This window comes from Cheilinus undulatus, linkage group 19 (assembly GCF_018320785.1).
Source record: "Cheilinus undulatus linkage group 19, ASM1832078v1, whole genome shotgun sequence".
NCBI classification, from domain to species: domain Eukaryota; kingdom Metazoa; phylum Chordata; class Actinopteri; order Labriformes; family Labridae; genus Cheilinus; species Cheilinus undulatus.
The window spans coordinates 5,931,760-5,959,476 of NC_054883.1; the positions used below are offsets into that span (position 1 = coordinate 5,931,760).

At 39.7% G+C, this 27,717-nt stretch overlaps 1 long non-coding RNA gene across 2 annotated transcripts in view; it reads left to right on the top strand.

Annotated features, from left to right (window-relative positions):
- The first annotated feature begins 14,520 nt into the window (after nucleotides 1-14,520).
- The window catches only part of LOC121527432, a 67,099-nt gene continuing 53,902 nt past the window's right edge, over nucleotides 14,521-27,717 (top strand). For both annotated transcript variants that reach the window (XR_005993400.1, XR_005993401.1), the window contains exons 1-3: nucleotides 14,521-14,679; nucleotides 16,715-16,851; nucleotides 22,443-22,497. This is a non-coding gene — a long non-coding RNA (uncharacterized LOC121527432). The remainder of the gene's footprint in view (nucleotides 14,680-16,714; nucleotides 16,852-22,442; nucleotides 22,498-27,717) is intronic.

Here is a 27,717-nt window from a genome sequence, read left to right on the forward strand (position 1 = left end):
ATGACCAGCTGTTTGCAGACAGTCTGTGACATACTGATGGAGCAGAACACCGTATGTTGCTTTCCAAATCAAATGATACAAGGAGTGTGACAGTGTGGAGAAACATCTGTCATTAGCAATTTTCAGCACGCTCCGCTAATTCTGGACAAAATAGGCCTAATGAAGTTACTGCAGGAAACTTCAAATATTGTCAATGCAACAAGGCCATAAGAAGCCGGCGCTCACCATGGCCTGTGATCGGATTCATTTGTTGCGAGAAAATACAGACGGAGGAGGGTAATTGTTTTTGATCATGCTGTTTTAAAATGCAAATGGCAAATGTTCGACTTTAATCTGAGAACAAAAACCCAGGAAATCAAGGACGAGAGGGTGGCCGGCTTTTCTTTATTGATGTCCCTCCCTTGTAGTGGCGCCTCATAGAAGGATGTTAGGGGGCTGAAAATCTTTGATGGGCTCTGGTTGTAGACTTCAGTCACAAGATGTACAGGAAATTAATGTTAAAAATCAGGATTAAAGGCTGCTGTCTAAATCATTGCACAGGTTTCCTTCAGACATTATCAAGTAAAATATTCCATGATTTTTTTCTTGCTTTTAAAAAGATCACATCTTGATTTGCTTTGGCGCTGGAAACTCTAAATAAGAGCGCCTCTTCGCTGCTTCTATGGTTCAATATTGAGTTGAAATGTAGCCTATAAGTCTAGCACTAACATTATTCATTTGGCCATTCTGTGTTTGTAATTTGCCAGTTTCCGAGGACCGTCCTCAATTTATTCAGACTGTGCTGTGAGGATGAGAGGGTTTGTGACAGGCAGCTCTGCAGAAAGTGGTCCTCTCCTCCAGAACAGTTGTTGTAGTGAGAAGTGTTAGAGACGGGTGGGCGTCTGGACCCAAGTATGCTGATCAAACACGAGGCCTGTGTCTATCTGGCAGCCGTCTCCTGGCGGCAGAAGGGCCATAAACCCGCCTGTGTTAATTCTGCCGTAATTATCATGGGTGCCACATGTTATGCAGGATGTCCTACCACTGCAGATCCACTCGAAAGTTTGCAGTGAAATCCTTCCACAGTGCTCAAAGCCGTGGCAGACGAGCGGATGCAGAGGGTGACAGTTGGCCATTGTGATTAGAAAAGGGCTGCTCCTGGAGCCCTGCCCCACATCTCATTTCCTGTCGCGGCCCTTTGTAATGATGTGTTTTATGCGGTGCATGTTGGTGAATAACTGGCTGCACTGAGATGACAATAATCACCCATAATGCCCCTAGGGAGGGGGCAGCCTCTCTCAGGGACAACATTAGTCATAAATATGCAAAACGGCTGCTGTCCTCACTGCACAAACGCTTTGTTTCAGACCAAGGTTGTGTCAAAAACTCACTGTAAAATATCACATTGGAAGAATGCAAAAGATATTCTGATCCCAAATAAGACTCCTTAGTGTTTCAAATTTTGCATTTCTGGAAATCAGAGGATTTTACAGAAGAATGCACAAGACTAAGTGGAATAAAAGGGCCTACTTGGTTGAGCAGTTCAACATTTACCCAGTAATCCAGCCTCTAATGAATCTGTAATTTTACCATTACCCATCACTCTCAGCCTCAGTGGTCCTCTTGTTGTCAGAGCTAATAAGTGCTCCTCTTCACAGCCTCATCTCCAGTTTGGTATTCCCTGGAGGAAGCCACCAGTGCAGTGGCCCCTCTCAGCCTGCCCGGGCCGTGCTTTGGCAGGCCTGCGAGCTTTAGCACCCTGAGATATCGCACACTCTCTCTCAGTCGGTACTGTTCGTCTCCCATCTTGACCTTCTCCCACTCCCGCGCTCTTGTCACCCATCTGTCGGAGAATGCTTTCTTCCTGTTGTCCTGCGATTGTGACAAGATCACCCACATGCTCCCTTCTTGTTGTCCCCTCACATGCAGACAAACTGCACTCACAGATATTGTGCTCTTACACATGTCATAAACTGTTAGGTGACATTCTTCCACATATCAGCATCAAACTATGCAGCTCTGTCTCTGCAGAAGCATTTCTCTAATAGTAATATCACACTGTGTTTTAGCCTCATCAGTATTAACATATCGTCCTGTTTCCAAGGAGATCAGGCCAGTGACATCTCCACATGTCTGTCAGGTTAGCAAATGTCTCCCTGCCTAAATCAGCTGACGTTGATTTGTGAGCATAATGCCTGATTATAGGACGGGTGACAGATAAATTTTATCAAAATTAAGGCACAATTAAACATTTCATCTCCGCTAATTACTGGCTGTAGATTTGGCACGATGACCATGTGCTGTAGGAAATCAGCAACCATAACACATTTTAATGGGGCACAGCTGTCTTACAGCTTGGTAATATTTGCACAGTGCACCAGAACTGTAATTTATGAGACAGAAAGAGGGAGAAAATCTGCATGGGATTGAGTGCCAGAATAGAGTTTGAATTTATATTCTTTAATGAGGTTTGGATTTGTTGCGGCCAGTTGTTTAGTATCAAAGATCGATGTAGATGCTGCGGTGTCTTGGTGCATCTGGGAAGGGACGATTATTTCTTCTATCTGTCTCCGTGTGAGTTAAATGCTAGCCTAACTTATGCTAACATTCAACCTTGAAAATGTGCACTCAAAGCATTTGGACTTTTTTGAGGAGTAAGAAGAAGAAGGTAGGTTTTCGAGCATGCAAACACCGGACAGACTTGATGGGTTCATGCTAAAGTAATCAGCCCCACTATCCACTTGTGCCAAGGAATAAGCCTGGGAAATTCACCAAAATGTGGGAACAGCTTGGGAACAGATTGATGCAGAAGGGTGAAAAAGGCTGAGAGTGAGTGTATGTGTGTGCTGAGATGTGTGTGTGTGTGTGTATGTGATCTCCGAGCTAATTCCAAGGCAAACAAGAGGAAGCTTCCTCTAAGTAACTCAGCTCTGCTGTGCTCCGATGCTATTTCTCCTGTGGGGTCTAGCATAGCCTCTTCAATTATAGGGAAGTTTGGCCACCAAATCCCCTCAAAAACAGATTTTTGATGCATTGTGAGGAATGTACTTTTCTTCATTTTCACATTGACAGGATCTTACTCATGTGAAGTTGGCTGTTAGTGGAAGTTTATGTCTGATTTTACACCTCAGCCGGGCCTTGAGGTCTGCAGCAGCCTGTATTCAAATGTGGTAAAAGTTATTTTAACACGCTTTACCTTCACTGTACAACCAAACGGTTAAAGGATGTCAGAGAAAATGAGTCATTTAACTTAAAAACCCAAAACAGCTTTTTTGGCTCATTTTTTTCTGGGTTAATAAAACACATTTTTTGGTTTGGGTACAACACTTGATACCTTAAGTATTTTTTAGTCATTGTACTCAACTGTACAATTAAATCATCAGTTTTTGAGAGGAGGCTGGCTGCAGACCATACATCTCTGACAGCTCCAGATCATTAGTTTGAGATAACCCTTTCAAAATAAGATTGGTTTAAACTTCCGTTTAGTATTATGGTGACCCATTATCCTCAGTAAAAAAGCTAACCTGCAAATCCTAATTACAAAATGTTTAAAGAGGCTATGTAACTCTTAGAAAAAAATCAGAGTAATGACACCGCCGGCCATTAGTCAAACTACAACAGCATTGTGTTGCTTGTCCAGAACGGTGCACTCCTTGCGCATGAATGAGCCTCCGGTTTATCAGCTGATACACACCCAGACCAATGTGATTTACTGGCGCCACGTATACAGAGGAGGTAAGTGAAGTCACAAAATTAAACACTAAATGAGGAACGTGACGTTAGTGTTGTTTGGATAGCATCTTCGTAAGCAAGCTAACATAATTTAGCATATGTTTTATCGAACATAAAACATTACATTGTATTTCGTGGTCCAAAATCATGCCCCACCTTTTCTAAAGAAAGACGGCCATCTCTGGATCGGTATTTATCCTAAGCACAGGGTGAAGCTCCCTCTGTTTCTTAAATCCTCCACTGACATTTACCCTCAATTTCCCCCTGCGTCGGCCAAGCTCTCGTTTAGCTTGACGGGCTTCAGCAGATAAAATTATATTGTTTTTTTTTTTTACATTGAGTTTGTTTGGATGTTTGGGTTGCACTAGCCGGTCATTTACTCGTGGAAGCAGCCTTCTCCATTGCCGTTTCTTTCCATTCTACAAACCATAGCCAGGTAGAAACAGAGCAGGGGGGTGCATGTACTACGTAGCACCCCACATCACATCGCGGAAAATTCGGCCCGAGTTCCTTATAGATAAATGACTCAACAGGCTCATACAGGCAAACAAGGAAGAAATACAGAGCCTCATTCTTCACATCGGGATAAAGTGCGCACCAATATATACTCAAAAATGGAAGGTGTGAAAGCAGAAAACTTACGTATTGCCCCTTTAATTAAGTTTAGTCACAGTCTACCTATGGTAACAAAGCTCATCCTCCTTGAAAACATTCTAGCACAGCAAATGTAGCTTACACAGCTCTGTTGCTGTGGCTAAAGCGAGGCTCATGTAGCGGCTACATAGCTACTTTATTCTGCTAATTTTGGCAATCAAGCTAGCTCAGCTACATTGGCTAGTAACGTTAATTACGTAACTAGCAGAGCTATGTTAGCTTTTGCTAAAGCTGTCCTAGCTTAAGTGAGCCACTGTTAGCTAACTGTTTCTAAAACAGGTTGATACATAATTTGATCCTGGGTTAAACCTCTGACCTTAATCTCCAATATATTTATGCAATATATTTATTCTTGGTCTGTAATGTCTGCAATGTGATTCCTTTTTTTATTTTTCATTTTTTTAATGAATGTAATGTCCAGATTCTCTTTACAAAAGGAAATAAAAACATCTGGGACAGTTTTGATTATGTGTTTATTGTTACCTTATCCGTCAGGCACTGCTGCAGTGGGGTAGGTCAGGTGTCAGGCAGGTGACTCGATATCAATCTAAAGGAACTGCCTTTTTTTAAATGTTTTCTACTGTCAGTATCCAGGATAAGTAACAGCAAAATAATTACAGTACTGTTTTGTCCATAGGGGGCGCCAGAATCAATGCAAAAGTTCCTCACAGGAGCTCTAATAGAAATTTTTAATTGTTTCCTCGAACAAGGAAACTATAACCCTCAAATTCCACATACTCTGTAGGTGCAGTGATACAATGCACTTAGTGCACCACATGTGCTGTGTTCTGGCTCGGGTGTGTGGCGGAAGCACCAGTCCGCGCTGTCCATCGGGATATTCACTCAGTCCTTTGTCATTGGAGGCTGCTGCCAAAACACGTCATCCAAAGAGCAGATTGGCCCGAACAGAATGTACAAACTAACCAGTCAATTTTTAAATAACACATAACACTCTGACTCACAACTGTAAGTCTCATCACTATATAATCATGTCCCATCCTGTGGCATAAAGTATATGGTAGGTTGCCGATCAGTCAGACTGTCACAGGGATGACATGATTCCATAGATGGAGAAAAGGTCACAAATAAAGAAAGCATTTGAATGTATTTTGTATTTAACCTTGCTATATGTGACCTAAGAAGACTACTAGTAGGACAGTACAAACAATATGATCAATTAAAACATATCCAGCTTGATTTTTACATCACATTCACCTCATTCTCTTGAAACCACAGCCCCACATTGCTGCACCACAGCTTCACTGGACTGGGCAGTGAATGAAGAAGGGGCTCAGTTGGACTGTGCTGGCATGCTGCAGGCTGTGTTTGGTCGGAGCCCACCGAGGTTAATTTAACTGCTGTTTGCTGGGTGACACCTTCAGTCTGTGACAGGCCTGTGAGGGCTGGGCGCTTGTGGCATTTTCCATGATACCCCACCGATCTGTACTTGGGCCCGGTTCAGGTGCTGCTCTGCACAGGACACCCCCTGAAGGCCCCGTTGACCTTCTTTCATGAGTCATTATTTTCATATTTAGCGTGGTGACATTATGGTGCCATTATGAGGTCAATGTTTAAACCCAATAAATCCACTTTAATGGAATACTCAAAACATAATAGCAGTATGGACATCACTTGGGTAACATTCAGGCTGTATGGAGTTTGGAAATACCAAGAAATGATGCAACCATATAAAAAAAATGTAACTTAGGCACTGTACTATTAGCATGAAGCTCTGGAAATGCCTTTGCACTGAGCTCAAATCTCACTCACTATGCTTTAAACACCAGAATATCTGGATAAATATAATGAATATGAAGAAGTTGGATGAACAATATGCATTGTGGTGTGATTCAGAGCTAGGTTTGATGGCATGGACCTTGTTGTAGCAACCCTAGCTGTTGTTAACACAGAAGTTAGATGGTGTTTTTTCTTAGATGAATGCTGTTGTTGCTGCAGTGTTTTACCTTGTTTTGTACAGCTTATATTTTGTACGGCTCATGTCCAACTCCCAAGTTTCTTGTGTGTGAAGAAACCTGGAATAGTCCAGTATCGTTGCTTCCACTTTTGCTGGAAGCCAAATGTCTGAGAGACTTTGTCTGTATGACTTTTAGTTTGTTTTAATCTGCATCAGGTTAAGGCAGCCTTACACCTTAAGACTTTTCCCCCAATTTCAAAGTCACAGTAAAAAATTTGACAGTCGGAGTAAAATCATAGGAGTCTTGCTAAAGTTTCAGCTCTCTCCTGTTGTCTCAGCTGTTAGGTGTAAGACTGAATTTTAGCCATTTTAAGATAGTCTTTCTTCAGACTTGGCATTAAGGTAATATCAAATGTGTTTGTCGTCGGTCTGAAGTCTGTTGTATGCAAATTGGGTTTCTCAGTGACGCAACTGTTGTCCACCACCAATGTGTTACGCGTAAGCGCATTAATTCACTTCAATCTTCAAAAGATGAACCTGAGTGTAGATCAGTCTAGAGCTGCTGAATGTCCGCTCACCCGTGTGTTTGTGTGCCTTGTCTGTCAATTCATTCAGGCTGACATGACATGTACAGGACACCGCCCCTGGGATTTTCAAAGTAAAAGCCCGATCAGTTTGTTTCCGTGGTGAGGAGACTCACGTTTTCATATGGTGCTTTTATTCTGAAGCGTTTCCGGGATAGTTCTGCGGTTGTTGCATAAGTTGGTGTTGGGTGTTTAACTTTCCTTTTCATTCTACTTGATATAAATGATTTAACAACATTGGAGATATTAACTCAAATGTGATCTCCATCTCCTTCTACATCTTTTTCTCTGTGTTGTGAATTTCCACCAGATGCATGATGGGGAATAATCTCAAAAGGAATCATAATCTAGTCTTTGCAGAGATTCTTTGCAGAATCTCAGTCTGAGACTAAAAACTCAACGGCTTGCAGACAGATTGTCTTTAGATGTGAGAGGGTCTCAGATGTCAGTCTTTTTAGAGTCTTTTAAGAGTTTTAGCAAAGTCCTCTGGTGTAAGGCGGGTATTAGAGTCTACAGCTGCCTATTGGTTTTTTGTTAACTGTACTCTAGTGCAGGGCAATTGAGACATAGACAAAAATAAAGGTTGACAATTAAGTTTGACATTTGAAGCCCGCTGTTTAAGTGTGGGAAACAAACTGATTAATGCTACTTACAGTGGAAAATTTCTGAGGTCAAAGTTTCCCTTTTTAAAGGTTTAAACATTTCAAATTAAGACATAAAAAAGCCACAAATCATAACAAAAGAGCCACATGGCTCCAGAGCCACACGTTGAGTATCACTACTCTGGTGGATCACAACCCAAAAGTGGGTCGTGGAGCAGTTGTCAGAGGGTCGCCAGTGTGTCTTGTGGCATAAGTCTATGAAGAACACGCAACCTTACCATTTATTTTACTCTTTTTTTATTGTGATAATGAGTCAATTTAAATGTTTTATCAATACTTCAACTTATTTTTCTCCTTTTCTTGCAATAAAAAAGCCGCTTTTACCATTTTAATGAAATAATTTCTCAAGATCTCTGGAAAGTTGTCTAAAATTTACATGTTATCATGGGGAAAGGGGGATGTAAACATGTCGATTTGTCCAGTTTTAAACTCTGTTCCATTCAAGAAGTTTAGACTAACATTTTTATTTTCTTAAATCTGCATTGTGGAAAATGTTGGAAATGTGGGCTGTGACTTGTCATCAGAGATATTGGTGGGTCCTGAGGCTAGGGGATGTTAACAAAATTAGCATCACAGCATGCCATACTGATTCTGTAACATCTGCACTGACATATCAGCAATGAGTATGTGACAGTGTTGTTTTTTAGGTACAGACCTAATTGTGACCAACTAAAAATTCCATCACAGGGGCTCTAAATGTGTATCAATAAGTAAAAACACCAACAGATCACTGGGGATCATTTCTAGTTCTGAGGGTTAATGCTATCTCAAACAGTAGAGCAACAGATTACATAGAGCTGCTGAGGTGTAATGATATTTTAAGTGTACCGGTAGCTAAAAATGACTGAGATTGAAAAAAAAAATAATGTAAGGATCTATTAACAGTGCTTATTTCTGGTTGCTTTGCCTTTTTTTCTGCCAAATTGATGCCGCAGACTGTGTCCACGCAGCGTTTCCGCTTTGCCCTGAGCTGAAATGTGACCACAGGCTGGCATAGAGTATGTCAGTTTGTGCACCGTGCTGGAGACTGACGAGGGGGCTTACCCTCGCAGATAACCGGCTGTTGTCCTAAAAGTGCAGCACATTGCCGCATCGCCCCAGGACAGAAAATCAGGGACAGCAAAGGACAATGGAGAGAGCATGCTGTATGATCTACTGATTCTTCCTCCTTTCACAAACAAACATCAATTCAGGGCGTTTATTGTGCCCGCACAAAGGAATTGTGTGTTTTTTTTAACTAGATCTGCTGCAGTCAGGGTTGTTTATGCAAGGGAGCATTACTTCTCTCATTAGGTCAGCTATATGCTTGAATAGTGCATCTTTGCTGAGGGAATCCAAACATTAGATTAGATGTAATTGAGAGAAATGAAGCCATGCACTAGGCAGTTAAGCCTTTTGCATTAAAGCGTGCACTGAAATGCTCTTTGTTAATCTCTGATCAAGTGGGATATTACCTCTCATGAAGAGCTTAGTGAACGCTCATTAAAGCATTACACCGTAAATGCCTGAATAATTATGAATTCCATTTTGCCTCCCCATAAAACCTCACAGTTTACCAAACAGTGAGCAGCGTTAGAGTGACTGAACTTTAGGACTCTAAAGGAGCATGACAAATGTGTGGTGACGTTACACATGTCAGTTTTTAATCCTGAACATACTCTTCACCCTCCTGGTCATGCAGTACATATGTCAGGGATAGGGACAACAGCCTCCTGCCAATGTCTCATACCAGGCTTGATCTGTTTGAATCACACTCATGCATGAATGCACATTTGTGCACACAGACTCTGTTGCACAGCTCTGATTATTTCATTATGACATTTTCCAGGCACACTCAATGAAGCCTCTTTGGAAGCACTTATCGGTGTCGATCGCTGCCTGTGTGGTGCCACGCGGCCTTTGCCCTGATGCTGCAGGAAACTGTCGACATAAGGTGTAAAGGTGTAACGTTAATGCAAACATGTCTATTACATGTAAGCGTGTTACCAAGACAATGCTTGTCAGTAAAACCATCCCCACCCAACATTTTGCCACATGCCATATTTTCCTATTATTCAGGATTACAAACAGGTGTTAGTGTGAGTCTATGTGTGTATGTGTGCAGATGTATTAACACAACCATCACATGCCCTGAGTAGATCTGTGTTTGTTTTTTTGTGTTGTAGTAGGCCAGTGACAGCTGAAGAAGAGGACTGTATTTGTGGAGGAACAGCATGGCTGCAGAGAGGAGTGGAGATCCTGAGGGAGGCCTAATGGTTCCACTCCTTCCTGCACAGAGATAAAGACTCATAATAAGCGTGTATGCTCACCATCTGGCCCTGTGCATGTGGCCCTTATGGAGGCGAAAGCAGCGCAATCTGTAAACGATCAGGAGCCATGGCGCTCCCCCTAGAGAGGCCGCCATGCAATCAAGGTGACAGATGGCAGCACCACTGCTGCGGCCTCATGGAGGAGATCAAAATCACCTTCAATAAACTCTGACTGGAATGGGCACGGGCCCCTCAAAAAGTCAGTTTGTCAGTCAAACTGTGGCAGCTTGCTGAAACAGGGGGAACACACAGCGGTCCGTCCGTCCACCGCCTGATTTCCATATTTTCCGTCTGACTGAGCCTGAACTGTGATCTTTCTCCAGTTGTCCTCTCGACTTGTGCCGGCGTGGGCGAGCTGGCTGCCAGGACGAGCAATGCTACTGGGGGAAAATTGAGAACATGATGCTGCTAATGTGGGGCAATAGGAGCGGATGGTGGCAGGGAGACATTAAATAACTGACTGGTACTCTATTTTTGATTTGACAGGACCCCCATGATTTGCCTCTCTTTGTTCATTTAATTACACATTTACACATGAATTACACCAAACCAACAGGATAACACAGAGTATAATACACTCATGACCATAAAATAGCTGTATATTCAGTGCAGGGCTCATACTGAACCGCTCTCCTTTGATATTTTTTTGTTTTAACATCTGATGGAGCAGCATGGTCCATCCTCCGCACCGTGTCTGTGTCTCTGTGTGTCTGTGTCCTGAGCATGGAGACACAAATGCTTGGGAATGCTATTTCACACATCCCCTTCATCTGATGCGCAGCTTCTGTCAGTGATGTGAGAAAAACAGCCTGACTCTCCAAGCTTTTTTTTGCACCAGTGCAAAAGTTCAAAATTGAAACGCCATCTGTTCAATAAAACTAATCTAGGCATGGAGAGCTGCTTCCAAGGCTGTCCTGATTGGATGTGTTTCTTTTCTTTGAACTTCCTGCCACAAGGTTCAGAATAAACCCAGGATATTGTCTTTTGCAGAAGAGGAGGAGTGCGGTTTTACATCTCTCCACAAGTCGTCATTATCTGTTATGTAGATTTGCTTTTTAAAGCTCCTGTAGGAAGTTTTTAGCTGGTTATTTAACACAACAAAATTAATATAAGTGCCTCCATATGAGTGCCAAAAGCAAACATGACCATCAGCGACAAAGATGGTCATGTCTTTATACAACTTCAACTCCAAAAAAGTTGAGATGCTGAGTAAATAATAAAAAACAGAATGCAATTATGCTGTGTAGTTCATAAACAGCATACCAGATGTTAAAACTGAGACATTTTACCATTTCATGGAAAACATGAGCTCATTTAGAATTTGATGGCAGCAACTCATCGAGTCAAAAAAACAGACGAGACGACAAAAGGCTGGAAAATTAAGTGGTACTAATAAAAGACAAGTAGACAAGTGTTTTGCAAGTGATTAGTTAAGAGAGAGAGGCAGAGTCCTTCAGATGTAAAGATGAGCAGAGGTTCACCAACCTGTGAAAAACTGCATCTTAAAACTGTGGAACATATCAGAAAACTTTTCTCAATGCGAATCGTCTTTGAATCGTCAACCATTTGCAGTACAAAATATGAAAAGGTGCAAAGGATCTGAAGAAACCTCTGTGCACAAATGACAAGGCCAAAGGTCATCATTGGATTCTGGTGATTTTTGCACCCTCGGATGGCACTTTATTAAAAACAGGCATGATTCTGTAATGGAACTCATTGCACTGTAACTAGATGTCAGCACCGTTCACTAAATGCAGATGCCAGCTGTATCAGGTAAAGAAGAAGCTGTACTGTATTTGAACATGATCCAGAAATGCTGCCGTCTTCTCTGGGCCATTTAAAATGGACTGAGGCAACATGGAAAACTGTTCTGTGGTCAGATTAATCAAAATTTGAGATTTTTTTTTGTTTTGGAAACCACAGATGCTGTGTCCTGCAGACCAGCCTACATCTCTGATGGTACAGGGTTACATTAGTGCCTGTGGCGTGGGCACCTAACACATCTGGAAAGGCACAATCAATCAATCAATCAGTCAATCAATCATTGTTTGTTTAGTGCCAATTCAGGACCAAAGTTATCTCAAGACACTTTCCTCTCTGTTGTGGCCTATTATAGTAGACCAGTGTTAATCATGAATGTTATAATAAAGACTCACCCTATTATAAAAAAGACCAGTGTTCATTATTATTAATAAATATAGCAGGTTTATAAGATTTGCAAATCATTGCATTTATTTGTCTTTACATTTTAAACACAGTGCCCCAAATTTCTTGGAATTGTGGTTGTAGTTCATTTTAATGTCTAAAGCTGCTGTAGGGTAGGTGTCAAGAGAAGAAAGTTGATCAAATTTATACGAGTCATACACTTGCTAGTTAAGAAAGCAGGATGAGATTACTTTGGAAAAACAAACAAGAAAAGCACATGTATACAGAACAGGACGATGGCAGCAAAAAATGTAAAGGTACTACTTTGTCCCTTGGGGGGGGGGGGCGACTAAATCAACACAGACTGACTGTTATTCACAGGTGCTTTAAGTGCCTTCTGTGGGATCATCATCACATGGTAAGTCAAAGTTTTCCGTAAGCTTCAGGTGCACGACTTCATGAAACTACCTTCTGACTTCACAAGTTCCACTTAAAGGCAGCACATAACTGTCCATTTCCATGCACTTTAACTGTACATGTTATATCTGCATTCAGACTCTCCACCATCCTCTCTTTAGCTCTAATGAAATGAGAGGACCTGAGTACCTCTAAAGAAAATCGATTCTCCTCTCTTACGCTGCAGCTCTTAAACACTCACTTAGTTAATTGCTGCGCGTATTTGATTAATTGGACAAGTTCCATTGTAGTCTCTCTGTTTTATAGAGGTGTCCTGGAGTGCTCTTAATCATCCACTTTTAAACATTTTTACAAATGTTAAATATGTGCACTTTAACTAATAATTAGATCAATTACACTAATTAGCACTGTAAGTTGAATTAAAAGCAGTAAAAGAGCTCTTAGGTTTCACACCCACATAGTGTCCTGTCTCTGTGACTCCAGTCTTAAATCTGGCACCGGTGGCTGCAGAAATGTACTACAGAGACATGGGTGCTTTGGTCATATTACTTAAGGTTAATATAATAACACTAAAAACGAACCTAAATTGAATTGGTTTGATTTTGCCAAGAAATATATGAACTTTAAGGCCATGAACATTTCCTTTGGGACTTGATTTTTTAAATAGAGATATTATAATAGAAACTGAAATGTTCACCCAGTTTAAGTATTGATTGGCTCCCTTGTAAATCCCTTTTATGAAGTGCACAGAAAAAGTGTTTGGTTAGAGTTAACACTGAAACTCTGACTCTTTATTTTTACTGCATGCCAAATTCTGTTTAGCAGCAATTCAATACTAGGCAGCATAAAAATGCTCATATAGCTACATCTACATGGGCTCAAAATGTATTTGCTTGTAAACAACATACTACATATCTTATTTTGAAAAGGCCTAGAATCATCCCCAACCCCAAACAGCAGCAATGACCACAGACAACAAGTTAGTTTACACTTACTAAACTCAGGCCTGCCAGTAGAAATGACAGGGCCACCTAAAGGCCCAGGACTGGACCCTTTCAACACCAGCACTCTGATCCAGTGGTTCCAAATCGCTCCTCTTTCTTTGACTGATATCTAAAACAGCTGAGGCCCCTTTTACTCTCTCAAAAGAAAAAAAAAAAGATAAATTGAAGACAAAAAAACAACCCAGTCTTTAACTGTTTTATTGGTAAAATCCAAAGGAAAAGGGTCTACAAATGCTATAGTTAACCAAAAGACTTTTGTATAAACAAATTAAAATGTTTTTATCCTGATTTTAGTACAAAACTAATTTTGACTGGTCAGATTTGGAGTGGACTAAGAAAATAAATAAAATAGCAGCAGGTCTTGTCATTGGCTATACACTCTGACATTACCATCCTGGCTGAATACACCCAACAGCAGAAATTAAAGCTCAGCTATTTTAAGAATAGGGAGTTTACATTTTGATACGGGCAACCAACAAAATTATTATTTTTTTTTTTCTGCCTCCATAAGCAATGATGGGTACTAATGTTTAAAATAAAAGAAAATAATTGCTTAGATTTAAGATGGGACATGTTTTTACTCACTGCCATGGGCTCCTCCATGACTCTGGGCCCCAGTAAGCTTTACTCTGTTTACCCCTTTATGGGCAGCTTGACTCATGAAATAATTAACCTCATTATTTGCCTACAACCTGTCTGACTTCTCTAGGATTATGCAGTAGAGTTCAATCTATGCAGGTATAAATTAATATAGGTTAGATAATCCCTGTTATATCAGTTTTAATTCAATTATACCAGTTTTTGTGGCATATTTTTCCGATATAGGCTGCTCTACCACTGGTGATAGAGCACTTGATGCTGTAACATTGATTTATATCAGGTGTTTTGAACAGCCCAGCCAGTGAACAGACTTCATCTGACCCACTATGTATTTTCAGGAGACAGTATATTTGGAAAAAAAAATTGTCTCTCTCTATATATATTACATGGTATTTTCATTTATTAATAAACCAGGCAGAAGTGGAGTAAAAGGGAGCCCGAATTCCCATCGCTAACAGCCACGGTTCCCGGATGTGGGCATGGCTAGCCAATTATCCCACAGGTGTGCGAACTCCTGGCGGTGCAGGCGGACTTTTTCCTCCGCTGTCTGGATAGAGCTTGTTAAACTCCCGTGATACCGGTTTGAAGCTGCTGGGCTTGTTGTCACGCTACTAATTCCATCATGATGGCGCATACTTCAAAATGACGCAGAACTCCTCATGAGAAGAGCGCAGTAAGGTAAGCCTTCAGCTAACAACCTCTCATTCTTCACCCTTTATAGAGCATGAAACATGTAAAACGAATCATCCGTAATTTGTAAAGACGAAATTTCAGGGCTTAAGATCTTAAGTTAGCAGTTATTTAGTAGGTTAGCTTAAGTGCGTAGCACAGCTGCTAAAACCTGTTAAGCTAGCTTCTGACTTAAAGGTCAAATTCAGGGGATGCACCAATGTTTTTGTTTCAGTAGGGGTTAACTAATGAGTATATCTCGATATTATAACTAAAGAAACATCTTCAAATCTGCTCACAGATGAAAACTTGTTATAATCTACACAAAAAGCAGAGTTAAGTGCTTTGAATCTAATTCTATAGTTAATGATGCTTTTAGGAAAGTCAAGCTTCATATTTAACAAAGTACCACAGTTTAATAGGCTGTGGTCCATAATAGAAATCTAGTTGATGTATGAGGGTTACACGTCAGTTATGAAGGTGTTTGATTAATGTGAAGCCTTCTAAGTATACTTTCTTGGCATATTGGAACAAAATCTGTAAGATTATTTAGGGTTATTGGCAGAAATTAACATAAAGAATAGTATGGGTACCAGCAGAGAATGACTATAAAAACCGCCTATATCAGCTGTAAATGTGGATGTACAAACAAATAAGTTAGTGGATTTTGAGGCTGGACGTACAATACAATACAATCTCGATATGATTCGATATATACAATGAAATATTCAAGTTTCAAACAGCGGCATTTGTGGTTAAATAAGCTAATTTTATAATGGCTAACATTTTAGATATCAACATTTTATTTACTCTTGTGCTCTGACCTCTGCAGCGCCAATATGTGCTTTTTCCTGCAGCCTTTAATAATCATGATCAATATGTTTGGCCTCTGTTTTTCTTTTTTTCTTGTACTCATTTACACACACATGGACTTGAACTGTTATTTCTGTTCTATTTTAGCCTTTCTTCATTGACATACAAGCATTTCATTTTTGCAAGTAGTTCATTTGTAGTTTTGTAAGGCATTATGAGATTTAAATGAGACTAAATCTGTGGCTAATGATGTTACAGGGATGAATTTAAAATTATTTTTTGATTTATTACAGTCGTGATTTTGGTAAATGAAGAGGTTAGGACAAAGTCTTATTCTAACGGATGCTTCCTTGTTATGAATGGCCTTACAGGATGGAGGCATAAAACTTAAATATCTGCTTATCCGCAGAGCCTGTATCAGTCAACACTTGGGCTACTTCAGCCATGACAAGATAAATGTGGTTTATGTCTGTAAAAAACCTCATAAAGCGTTGTGTATGGATAAGAATTGCAGACAGAGTGGGAAAAGTAAGGCGAGAGGCCCACCCTGCCATAGTCTCTGTTTGAAATATATCCAGAAAGACAAGAGAGGAGTAGATATCGTTGAGAAACACAATTGAAAATCTTCAACTTAGCTACTTTTAAAACAAAGAGAAAATAGGTATTGTATATCTGTAATTTGGCATTGGAAACAATAGGTTACTTGTCATTCCTGTGTTGATTGAATCTGCATTTTTAAGGCTCTTTGAGAATGCAGTTTTCCTTTCTGAGAATCTACACAAAATATCTGTTTCATGCATGTGTATTTGACCAATCATGGCACAGCTTATTAGCATCAAAGTCAGTGACAGACATCAAGAAGGCTCCAGAAATATGTAGCTAAAATATCTCAATCGCCCCCTTGTGGCTGGCTTCAGAAAAGGTGATTAGAATATAAGAGGTGATAAGAATACTGTGAAAAGCTTCCATTCATTTTTAAAAGAAATTTTTTTCAAGAATGTTAATTTGACCAAAATATTGATTTCAGTTTATTTCAATGTCTGACCCCTACAGTGTCTGTCAAGAAAAAGCTGGCCCTTGTGTGAATGGAGTTGATGACCCCTGGTGTAGATCAATGTTTTGACTTTCTGTAGATCTGATTGGAAAATTAATAAACCAGTAGATGTATCAATAAACATGGTTGGATTGTCAAACCCCTAATTCTTCACACTTATCCGCAATTTCAACATAGGATGACTGTGCCGTGCAACCGAAGCGCCGCGGGTTTGGTCCAACCGAAGGTGAGCAACCTCGCCCACTGGAAGCGGGTCTAGAGCGCTGCGCCGTGGCACGCAGCCCTGATCAGCAGGAAGAGATCACGGGAGAACTGTGAGTTCACGCAGGAATAGTATGTCAACACAGACTATTTTACCTTTGGGGCTTAGTTTATCATCCTTTCAGGTATAAGTCCACGATGTTATTGCTTCCGCCATTGGTTGAGTAGATTAGGAAGTTCAAAGGTTAATGTTTGCTTAAAGGATCTGTGTTTTTATGTAAAATCTTTTTGCTAAATATCCATAAAAGTTAACTTTTCCTCGTCAATGGCGTCGTTGTAGCTCTGTGACCTACTGACCTCTTGGTGACTCTTTGCTCTTGCTGCAGGATGTGATGTAATGTTGATATAATGATGATTTATGACAAGGAGTCTGTGCATTGTGTTGTATTTTGAAAGAACCAGATACTCTACGCTTTTGACTTCCTCTTCTGGAGCTTTCTGATCGACGGGTATTGATGTGGTTTGGCAGCGGCCGGCGCTGAAAATAGACCTGCAGTGTATCTCAAACCAAGCGGAGCAAAGTGTTGGTCCAGGCAGGTGCCGCTGCCGGACTGGAGCGCCGGCTGTGGAAATGCTCTCATTGACTAGAGAGGGAGTGATTTGCTCCGCAGTATGATTCGCTGGCGGTTTGCAGCGTGTTCACTGTATGTACTTGGAGGTTACAGTGTGTTTTAAGGGCTGAAATTTGTTAACTTTTTCATCCTCAAACTTTAAACTGTTTTTAAATGATTGAAGTTTCAAGTCTAAACTACATTTAGATATAGTGGTATCAACTAGAATGATTTTGTAAATAGCAGTAGGCTATATGGGCAAAAATCCAATACAATGCATCTCTATAGATATTTTGTTGAGGGATCTTTGCAGTCATAATGTACAGTGATTTTGTAGGAATAAAATACTTGGTCACACTTGATACTTTGGCTTTGAAAAATTTGATAAAAACTGGTGGGTCACACTTCTTTGACAAGACAAAAATGTAACGTTTCATCCTGGTTGAATCTCAGATCCAAATGTTACCTTCTTAGCCCTAATGATGAAAATGAGACGAAGGGCAATCGGGTTGATCCAGAGAAGAAATTTTGGCTTTGGGGTCTTTCTATGATTGGATTAAATCACCCTGATTCATGAGTGAGCTCACACACTTCCCATTGCTTTGTCAGATGAGGATTTTAATTTGAGCCTCACCTGATGGATGCTGGTAATTTATGCTGATTAGAAATAAAGCATCATATTTTCCTTTATCTGCCCCCACCCATCTTGACAGAGGAAGATTTTTTTCAGAAGGGTATGAGGAGAGCGGCTGATTAGTTGTAATGTGACCGCCATACCCCACGGGCTGAAATTTATGTCCTCCATTTGAACTGTGGCTGTGTGTGCTGTATACATCAGGTTTGTTAATGAATTTTGTCGCCAGGAGGGAGTCGGTGTCTCTGATGTTTCAGTGCTGTGACATCTAACTGTGTGAAGTCTAACCTTTCAAACTTCAAGTCAGCACTACTTAAAACATAATAAGTTGTGCTTCTTTATGGATTATTGCTTTCAGGCTGTTGATAAACCAATACACATAATGAGATTGAGCTACTGTCATTCATTTATCGGTAATATGTTGTTCTCTGTGTCTGTAACAAGCCTGAATGAAAACAATTTGCTTTTCATTTACGAACTTGCAGCCACACTGCTGTGCCTGCTGTGTGTGAGGATGAATCGTAAAGTGTGTTTCAGTGCTGTGCTGCTGTAACATGTGGAGCTGTGTATGCTGCTGTCCTCTCCATCCTGTCTGTGAGTGCGTGACTGACAGGTGTCAGGCTTGTCATGGCTTCCCAGGATGCTGTGGGTGAGATGTGTGAGGACAGGGAGAGATGGAGGCGGAGGAAGAGAGTCTGTCATTTCATTCAGGCTTTTCTCTTTTCTGACATGCATCCTCACCCCCGTATTGTCTATCAGCATCAGCAGATGACTGACAAAGGCACTGCTCAGATACAGACAGGTCCACATCAACACTCCCTGTGTATCTCTGTACTGTATGTACTCAAATGGCTTATCCAAGTGCTAACACACAAGATCATGCCAAGTCACAGTTTTGCAAGATCAGCATATCCTCTCTTTGGTAATGAGACGTTGCAGTGTTAGCATTCAGCTGAGTAGGACTGAGCCTGCTGCCTCCTCTCTGCCCTCACCTCATCACACTCACTGACTCCACTCTGGCCATCAACGTGCTGACTGCTTTCCAAAAACTTGATTTCACAAATGGAAAAACAGCATCTGCTTTCCTACAGCTTCACATATGGCGGCCATAGCTGCACATATGAACTGAAGCAGGTAAAAAAGGGTAGGGGGCTGGCCCCTGAGGACCTCAAACACAGGGCCGGGCCCTGGGGACTCTGCTGGGCCACTCAACAGTGAGGGCCGCGCTGTCCTGAGCCAGATGAACCTGCATATGAAATGAGGACACAGTGCACGGAGGGAGACCATGAACATGGTGCAGAGAGGAGGACATACATCCTTAATGTGGTCCTTAGAAGGCAAATACTCACTGCACCTTTTCACGTGAGTTTATATTTACAGCCTACCTCATGCAACATCATGTGCTTGAGGTAAACAATAAAGACAAAAATACAGTTGTTAACAATTTATATATATTAGTATACATTCTTTTCCACACTTTAAATTAGGGCTAAAAGATTTGTGAAAATAACCTAACTGCGATTTCTTCCCCCAATATTGTGATTGCTATTTAATATGTGATTATTCCTAAGTTCTTCATCTTATATATTGTTCAATAAACACAAGCAATAAATCATTCTATATTATAACCAGCACATCCTAGATAAATTAAACTAGGGGTGAAGGATTTTCAAAGACAACTAAATTGTGGTTTTGGCTCATGTATCAAATTTGATTTTAATTGCCACATAAAAGGGATGATCATTTTTATATTAATGTCATTTTGATCAAGAAAAACATAAACATGAACTAGAAAAGTTGGATTTTTGTAAGCATGCTACAAAAAGAAACTTGAATGTTTGCATTATGTGTAGAGAGTAAAATCTCTGTTGCAAAAGTTTGTATTAAACCAGTATTTTCACACATTTCAAGCTAAAGAAATATTGCACCATCTGCGATTAGAAAATCTAATTTAATTATCTAATTTGCAATTAATTTCCCAGCCCTACTTTAAATGTGCCTGTCCAGAAATGTACTTAAAATGAAAAATTAATTCTTTTATTATTCAGTATTGCTTGATTTTACTCACTATAAGCAAACAAACCAAAAAAAAATTACTTATAGCTCATACACGATCAACCAGGTTTGTTCATCTGTTAGTTTGGAGACAATCTCAAAATATTATATTGATAAATGTTGATGAAAATTTGGCTCACAGGACCTTGTAACAGATTTTGTAGGAAGCATAGCTTTTAGGTTTATAATTCTGTTGTAAACAGTTCTTAGTGTATCAAAATCCAGTTGCAAAGGTTTTTGACAAAGGTAAAAATGTAGAAAAAAAAACCTGAAGCATGGCAGTGCTGTAGTTGGCAAGTTTAACCCTTTATGACCTGCTATACAACGAGTCCACCAGAGCATATCTTTACGTTTTTATTATATGTTGTAGTGCCATTTTTTGGAGTATTTGAATTGGCTCTACATCAGTATGACCCTTAGAACCCAGGATTTAATGATATGTATGTGATAAGTCCATAGTAACAAATTGATTTGCTCAAAAGTGCAAAATAAATAAATAAATAAATAAATAAACTGAAAAAAATATTTTGAGTATGGTCAGAACTTCATTTTTGAAATACACTCATCTTTATGAACTGTGGCAAAAAAGAAAATAAAATGAAGTTGTGCTCAATTTGCAAAAAGACAGCATCTTTTTAAAAAAATAAAGTATTTACAAAGTAAAAGTGTGCCAGATACTTTTGAGTGTACATGTGTTTGCAGAAAACCATGCTGAAACAATAATAAGAGCGACTCGTGACCAGCAAGAAAACAACACAATTATAGCACAGATTATATTATTGTTTTGTTTTTTGATGTGTGTGCTTTGTAAAACATTTCTGGAAAAAAGGAAGGATGTTTCTAGAAGGAAACAGTTCTCTGGAAAACACTGAATGTGTGATAATGTTAGTGTTACTCCGGTTTTATATGCAAAAAGAATTATTGCTCTATCTCATTTTGGTAAAATTTTACCCATGGTTAAAAATAGAGATCAGCGCCGGTGATCCTGTAGGTTTAAAAGGGTTAACACTTTTAGGTAAAAAAAACACCAAAAAATGAAACTAAATAAACTAAACTAGTGCACAATTTGGTATCAATGTGTGATTGCGATTAAACTGGACCATATTGTGATTACCATATAATTTAGAAATGGTTTCACTTTAGTGTGTATTTGTCAGCTCAAAACATACAAATTGAAGTAGCATAAAAATACGAAACTGTAAGGTTTTTTTTTTAAGTACTGATTTCAAAATAATGTAATATTTCTCCAAAAGTCAAAGTTTTTTCGTTTTTGAAAATAAAGGTTCTTGTGCGAAGTTCAGTAGCTGCACTATTTTAAACCTAAAGGCCTTCAAAAAAACTTTCAAGTAATACTCAGTACAAAAATTACTGCAGCCTTTTAAGCTAATTATAAGTAGCTTGGTAATTGCAGAGCCTGAATTTGTAATTGAGATTTTTCAGCACTAAACTGAAAGTACAAGATGTGTTATAACAAACAGCAATTTGATCAAGAGGAGGCATTCATAACTTCTATCAAGCTATCAATATTTACGCTTATATTTACTTTTAATGTACCAGTGTTTAAGTTCTTATCTTCTAACCTTATAGACGATTTTACAAGAATTGTTATGGCATCATTATTCATATTTTAACATCAATTCTGACTACATGCTTTTGTGTTCCCTGAATCTATAAACCATCAAGTTTTCTTATTAATGCGTTTAAATTCTGTGCCCATGCTATGCCTGCCCCTTGGGTGTCACTTCCTAGGTGTTTTAAGGGGTACTTGTGTTATCTTTTTCATGGACTGTCTCCCCCTCTCTTCCTCCTGCTCCCCCCTGCCACTAGTCTTGCTCTGATGGCTGCGTTACCGGTGATCACAACCTGACAGACTGTCCTTGGGGAGCGAGGAGCACCGTTTACAGCTCTTTTGGTGTCAATGCCTCCTGTCTGCTCTAATTCCCACCTCCCAACTGTACTTCCTACTCTCTCCCTGCGCTTCTCCCCACTCAGGACATTCATATCATTACACAGAGGAAACAGACCAAAGTGAATGTTGGAAGATGAGTACATTTGAAGCCCAGGATTTTAACCTTCGGTGAAATTGTCACTCTTCTTTAACTAACATACAGATGTTCTCTCACATGCACATGCATACAGAGGAACTGGAGATTAGCAATTAGTTTGTTAAATCATTACCAATTTACACCTGTAGGCCACCCCGAGTAGAAATGTGTAATGATTGCTAATTGGCTTGTTAGTATGAAAACAAAGCAGCGTTTTTTTCATCTGCTGAAGGGCTAAATTACCAGGAAACAAACAAGTGGAGGGGAACATGTGAATAAGGATGTTTTTACATGAGCATCTGTGGATACAGCTGCTGCTCGCTCTGACCATCCTGCCTTCTCCTCTCTGTTTTTCTCAGGCTCAAACAAACAAACAAAGCCAAACAAGACAGCCGCCTCATGTGCCTGCTGTGGGTAAGTGTTATAATCTACACACCCAGTCGTTTGTGACACCGGTTCATGCCTCTCTTTTTGCAGAGAGCCACATCCATCTACCTGATACGCTTACTTCCTTTTTATGAGTTTGTTTTTATTTGAGGAACACTGTAACAACTCAATAATGTGTCAGTTTATCTTCAGGTAATGATGGTGACAAATAGCACTCATGGGAATTTGTTCCCCATCCATTGGAGTTAAACTTTAGCAGTAGCTGCCATGCCAATGATTAAACCCTTGTTTCCCTCCATGGTCTTTCTTATATTCACTCCTCCTGTGCCTTCCTCCGTTTCCCCAGAGAAATGTGTTTACCTCCGCAGTCACCTGCTACTGCAGGAGTCTGAATGAGATTCTGGGCCTTTTGTCCCAATCAGCTTTTCCTATCAGGCTAAATGCTCTCTGGAGACGAGGCTTATTATATGACAGGATCCTCTGAGTAGATAAATGGTGGTCCATGTCACAAGCCGGACCCCACTCGTGTGGGGGTGGATGGGGTTCAGGAGACAGACAGCTTGGGCCCCAAGAGATGAAAGGAGCCCACAGCCTTAGTGACGTTTTAATCAAAAACAGTTAGCGCTGAATCAGTGTGTTTGCAGGCAGAGATGCAGGGAAGCTTTTCATGGCTGCCCATTGAAAATATGCAAGAATTGAAATGCAGACCTTTCTGACATATAATTTACCTGCTGTCAGTCTGCATGGGCCTGTTTTATCATGAGGTCTTTTTGTGAGCCCCCTCCCATCACAATCACCACTGAAGCCTGGCACACACTCCCTCCCCTCCCTACACAGCGTCAGCCACCTGTTAAAACCTCAGCTGCATTATGAAAAGAGTTCAAGAACCTCATTACAAGGATTTTCTTTAGAGTTTTGAGTCATATGTGATGCCATTGTCAAAACCTCCTTACATCATGTACTGTTGTGATTTGTGACAAAGAGAAAAAGTTAACAGGTGCTTTAAAAACAATGCAAAGGTTCAGAAATTTTATATTTAAACATGAGGACAAAATTATTAGCCGTCCTATGAAAATGTCATTGATATAAATGTATTTCTCAAGTGCTGTTGAACAAAGCAAAGAATTTAAACACAGCTTTTTCAAACATCCTAGTTTTATTTTGGATGCTGAAATAATTTTACTTTGCACACAGAGATGAAAATATTCCACAAAAAACAAACTACCAGGGTCAAATTATAAGTTCAGTTGTTCTGGGGTCTTTAGACACATCTCTCACTAGTTTTCTTTCCAGAGTCTTTGAAATCTTTCTCTTCCTACCTCTGCCAGGCTTGTTCTGGACTGTGTGGCTCTCATTGAATTTCTTGATTTTACTTCTAACTCCAGTTCTTGACTCTTGGAAACGCTGTGATAACTTTGTAGATCCTTCTCCTGCTTTGTGAGCATCAACAAGTCTAAACTGATTTCTTTTGGTTTTGGCATGGTGCCTTCTCAAGTGACAGCTCAACCCCTTTCTGTGGCTTTTATACTCTGTGTGAACTTGGAAATAACCCTTGTTTAACTTGATTTTGCAAGCTTTGAGCATTGCAAAGTTAAGACGCATCATTGACTAACAGTGTTTTTTTTTGCTATGGCTCTACTAAAAGGTAAGTTCTGAAGGGGGCTAATAATATTGACTGTGGTAGTTTTTGGTTTTAGTGAAATGATGTTTCTGTGTGCAAAGTAAAACAATGTAAGCATCCAAAATAACTCTAGAATGTTTGGAAAAACTGTGTTAAAAACCCTCCACTCTGTTTAGCGGCACTTGGGAAATACTTGAGAAAAACTTACATTTTAATTGGGGGGGCTAATGATTTTGTCCTCATGTGTAGGTGTTTTATTATTTCGAAGCCACTCTACATTTTACCCTTTCAGTACATTCTTAATAGATTGTCCTCTCACTAGTTTAGTAATAATCTCTAGAATATTTTTTTACCCCAAATATTTCAGTTTTATCAATTTGCCAGTAAATTTGAGGATAGATAGGTTAATAAATGCTGTACTTAAAAAAGGATCGGTTGTCAACATAGACGGTTGCTGATGAATTAAGAGGCTGAGATTAAAAATTCTGTAGATAAAATTTCTAGACATCATATAAAACCTCTAAAATTGATAATAAGTGCTCATTCTATTCTTTGTATCCACTGTATTTTTCACTGATTTAAGATGATAAACTGAGGTCATAAAGGCAGCTGATGAGGACTGTAAGATCATGAAATATTTAAATGCTGTATGTCCTTTAAAGTTAGTCATATGCAGGATTACAGCAATTAAAATATTGTTAGAAAATGTTTCCCTAAGGATGATGGGCATGCATGTGTATATAATTCATATCCTGGTTGTGTTATTTTTACTTTACAGTATAAAAAATGCATCACAACATCTTCATGTTTACTGAGCAGAGTCCCCTTCTGGTGTATGGGAATGCTACCTTAGTTTACCTCCGTCATAGCCGATCTCTCCCTCAGGGTTTGAATGTTTGGAGAATGTTAAACATCTCAAACTCAAACATTTGCATTTGTGTTACATTATTCATTCTGCACGCTGTAATCTGATTCAGAGAAGGCAAAGAACAACTTTCCACACTCAAAATTACACATTTAATTGTTAAACACACCCCACTGGGTTTTTAAAGCTGTTGTCACAGACTTTCAATCAAACATTAACACCTGATTCTGATGATTTCACGCAGTTTGCTCTTAGCATTTAGCTTTTAATGACACTGTGGAAAAAAAGAAACATTAAAAGTAATCAGGAAATTATAAAATGATAATGGGAGGAGGGAGAAAAGGCTCTGCTCCCTGACCGGTCATAAGTTGATCATCTTAAGCTCTGAGCTGAAGGTAGGTGGTGACAGCTGCTTAATTTGGTTTTGTCACCGGGGTGACTTAATCCTGTAACGGGCCCCAGTGACAGCGGCCTCACAGACGGCTGAGAGACGAAACGGCACTCTAGTTACCCGTTTACAGATGCAGCAATAGAAACCAAGGTCACTTTAATTAACTGCCAAATTACAATTTAAACGATAATACTAATCACTCACTTTTGCACTACCAAGAAGCTACTGGCTGTCATGTTAATTTAAGGCTGAGGGGAAAATGGACATTTCCACCTCTGCCTCACAGTGGGCTCTGAGTCTGTGCTCTTTCATTTGCTCTGTGTGCTGCAGTGTAGCCAAAACCAGAGCAGAGGGACCTTAGCCTCTTGTTTGTCTCTTTTCCTACATCATTTTCTCTCCACACTGATTCTGAATTATCTTTCCCATTCAGTTCTTTCCTCCTCTCCATCTTCACTCTCTCTCAAGCATACAGCGATACCCTACAGATGGCTTTGTTGGCATACATCCTTTACAGTGGGTTTTAACAGGAACCCTGCATGATCAGACAAGTTCATCTTGTTGGATAGATATTTGTATCTCTCATATGTATATTGAACTGAAAAACTCACTAGATATCTGCGTTTTGAGTAATTTGAGTTTATAAACTCACCAGGATGCTGCCATGGCTTGGTCCGTGCTGGCGCTGTGATGTCACAGTTCTGCAGCGCTCCTCGCCGTTCCTGTGCAGTAACGGCTGTTTCAGACTGGGTGTCTTCTATTTATTATTTGCACCATGAGCAGTTATCTGTCAACCTAGACAGAAAAATGATAAATACAGAGCCATATTTACCTTGTTGTAGCAAATATTTATGTCCACATCTGCAGAATATTTTTGAAATCCGTTTCTTGATCAACCAGATGAAGGCCACAAGCTAAAATGTATCTGTTTCCCCAAACTTCGACTCTTTATGAGGCTTTCCTTTTCCACATGTTCAGGTAAAGGAAAACCGTATGAAAGCACATCTGGTTTGCGCTTTTCAAAGTAAAAGTTCCCAGGCAGGGGACCTCCTGGTCCTTCCAAAGTCGAGGCTTAAGACTAAAGGTGACAGGGCCTTCTCTGTCAGGGCGCCTTGACTTTGGAACAACCTACCTGAGGCGATGAGGCATGCAGAATCAGTGACATCTTTCAAATCACTTCTTAAAACTTATTTTTATAGACTTGCTTTTATGTGATGTTGTCTTCAGTCTTTTAATGTCTTCTTTTTTTTATCATTTTTCTCTCTTAGATCTTCTACTTCTCTGTCAAATTTGTCCTTAAAACCTCTATGTCTGCTCTTCTCGGCTTTGTATTTTATGCTTATTGATTTTTAATGCGATATCTCCACTTCTCCTATTTGGTTTTTAGAGCTGCTCCCTTCATTTATTATGTCCTTTTTTGCTGCTATATCGGTTTTACCTGACTATTATAATTATTATGACTATGATTAATATCCTTCACTGTCTAGAATTTCAATTTTTGTATTTTGACTTATTAATCTGTACAAATTTTAGTTGTTTTTATCCTGCTTTTTGCTGTTTCAATTTATATTTTTTTCTCTCTTCCTAATATTTTAAATGTTTGTGTTTGATGCTTTGTCATAATTATGATTCTGCTTATTGTCAAAGCACTTTGTAAACCTCTGTTTTTAAAGGTGCAATACAAATAAAGTTTATTATTATTATTATTATTCTTTTATTATATAGAGACTATGATGAACAATACAAATAGTTGTGCACTATTTAACTGCTAAGTATCAGATTCCTAGTAGCAGGCTGCATGAGTTTGATTGCTGTAGTATTGTGTCTCAGATTGTTGTGGATTGTGTCATTCAGCCTGGTCTGATGCTGTAGAGACTAGGTAAGTTCCAGACCATGGGATATTTATTCAAGCCAACCTCCACCCCATTACAGTTACTGCCCATCTGCCACTGCTGCCACTCGGAGCCCTCCTAAAGGTTACTCATTTACATATGGGTGGAGAGAGTGTCCACTGATAACAGGGCTTCAATCAATCAGTACATCATGATTAGTCCCATGTAAAATCCCAGCAGTTGGTTAAAACTCTGCCCGCTCTCCTCAGTGCCACTTTTTAAATGGTGTCCTGGAACGCCTTGACAACAAACTGGAAACAACCGGATGTAAAAATTCATAATCTCTCAAATAAATTACGATGGGGTGCCTAAAATTGATTTATTATTGTGATCGTTAGCCATATGGCACAGGCTGCTTCCCCCTCCTCACATTCAAAAATGTGCGATTACAGGGCTAGGTCAGAGCAACCTTTACCATTGCAGAATGAATCACAGTCTAATCAGAGGAGGACAACAGAGTTCATTCTTGTTTCTCAAAGCT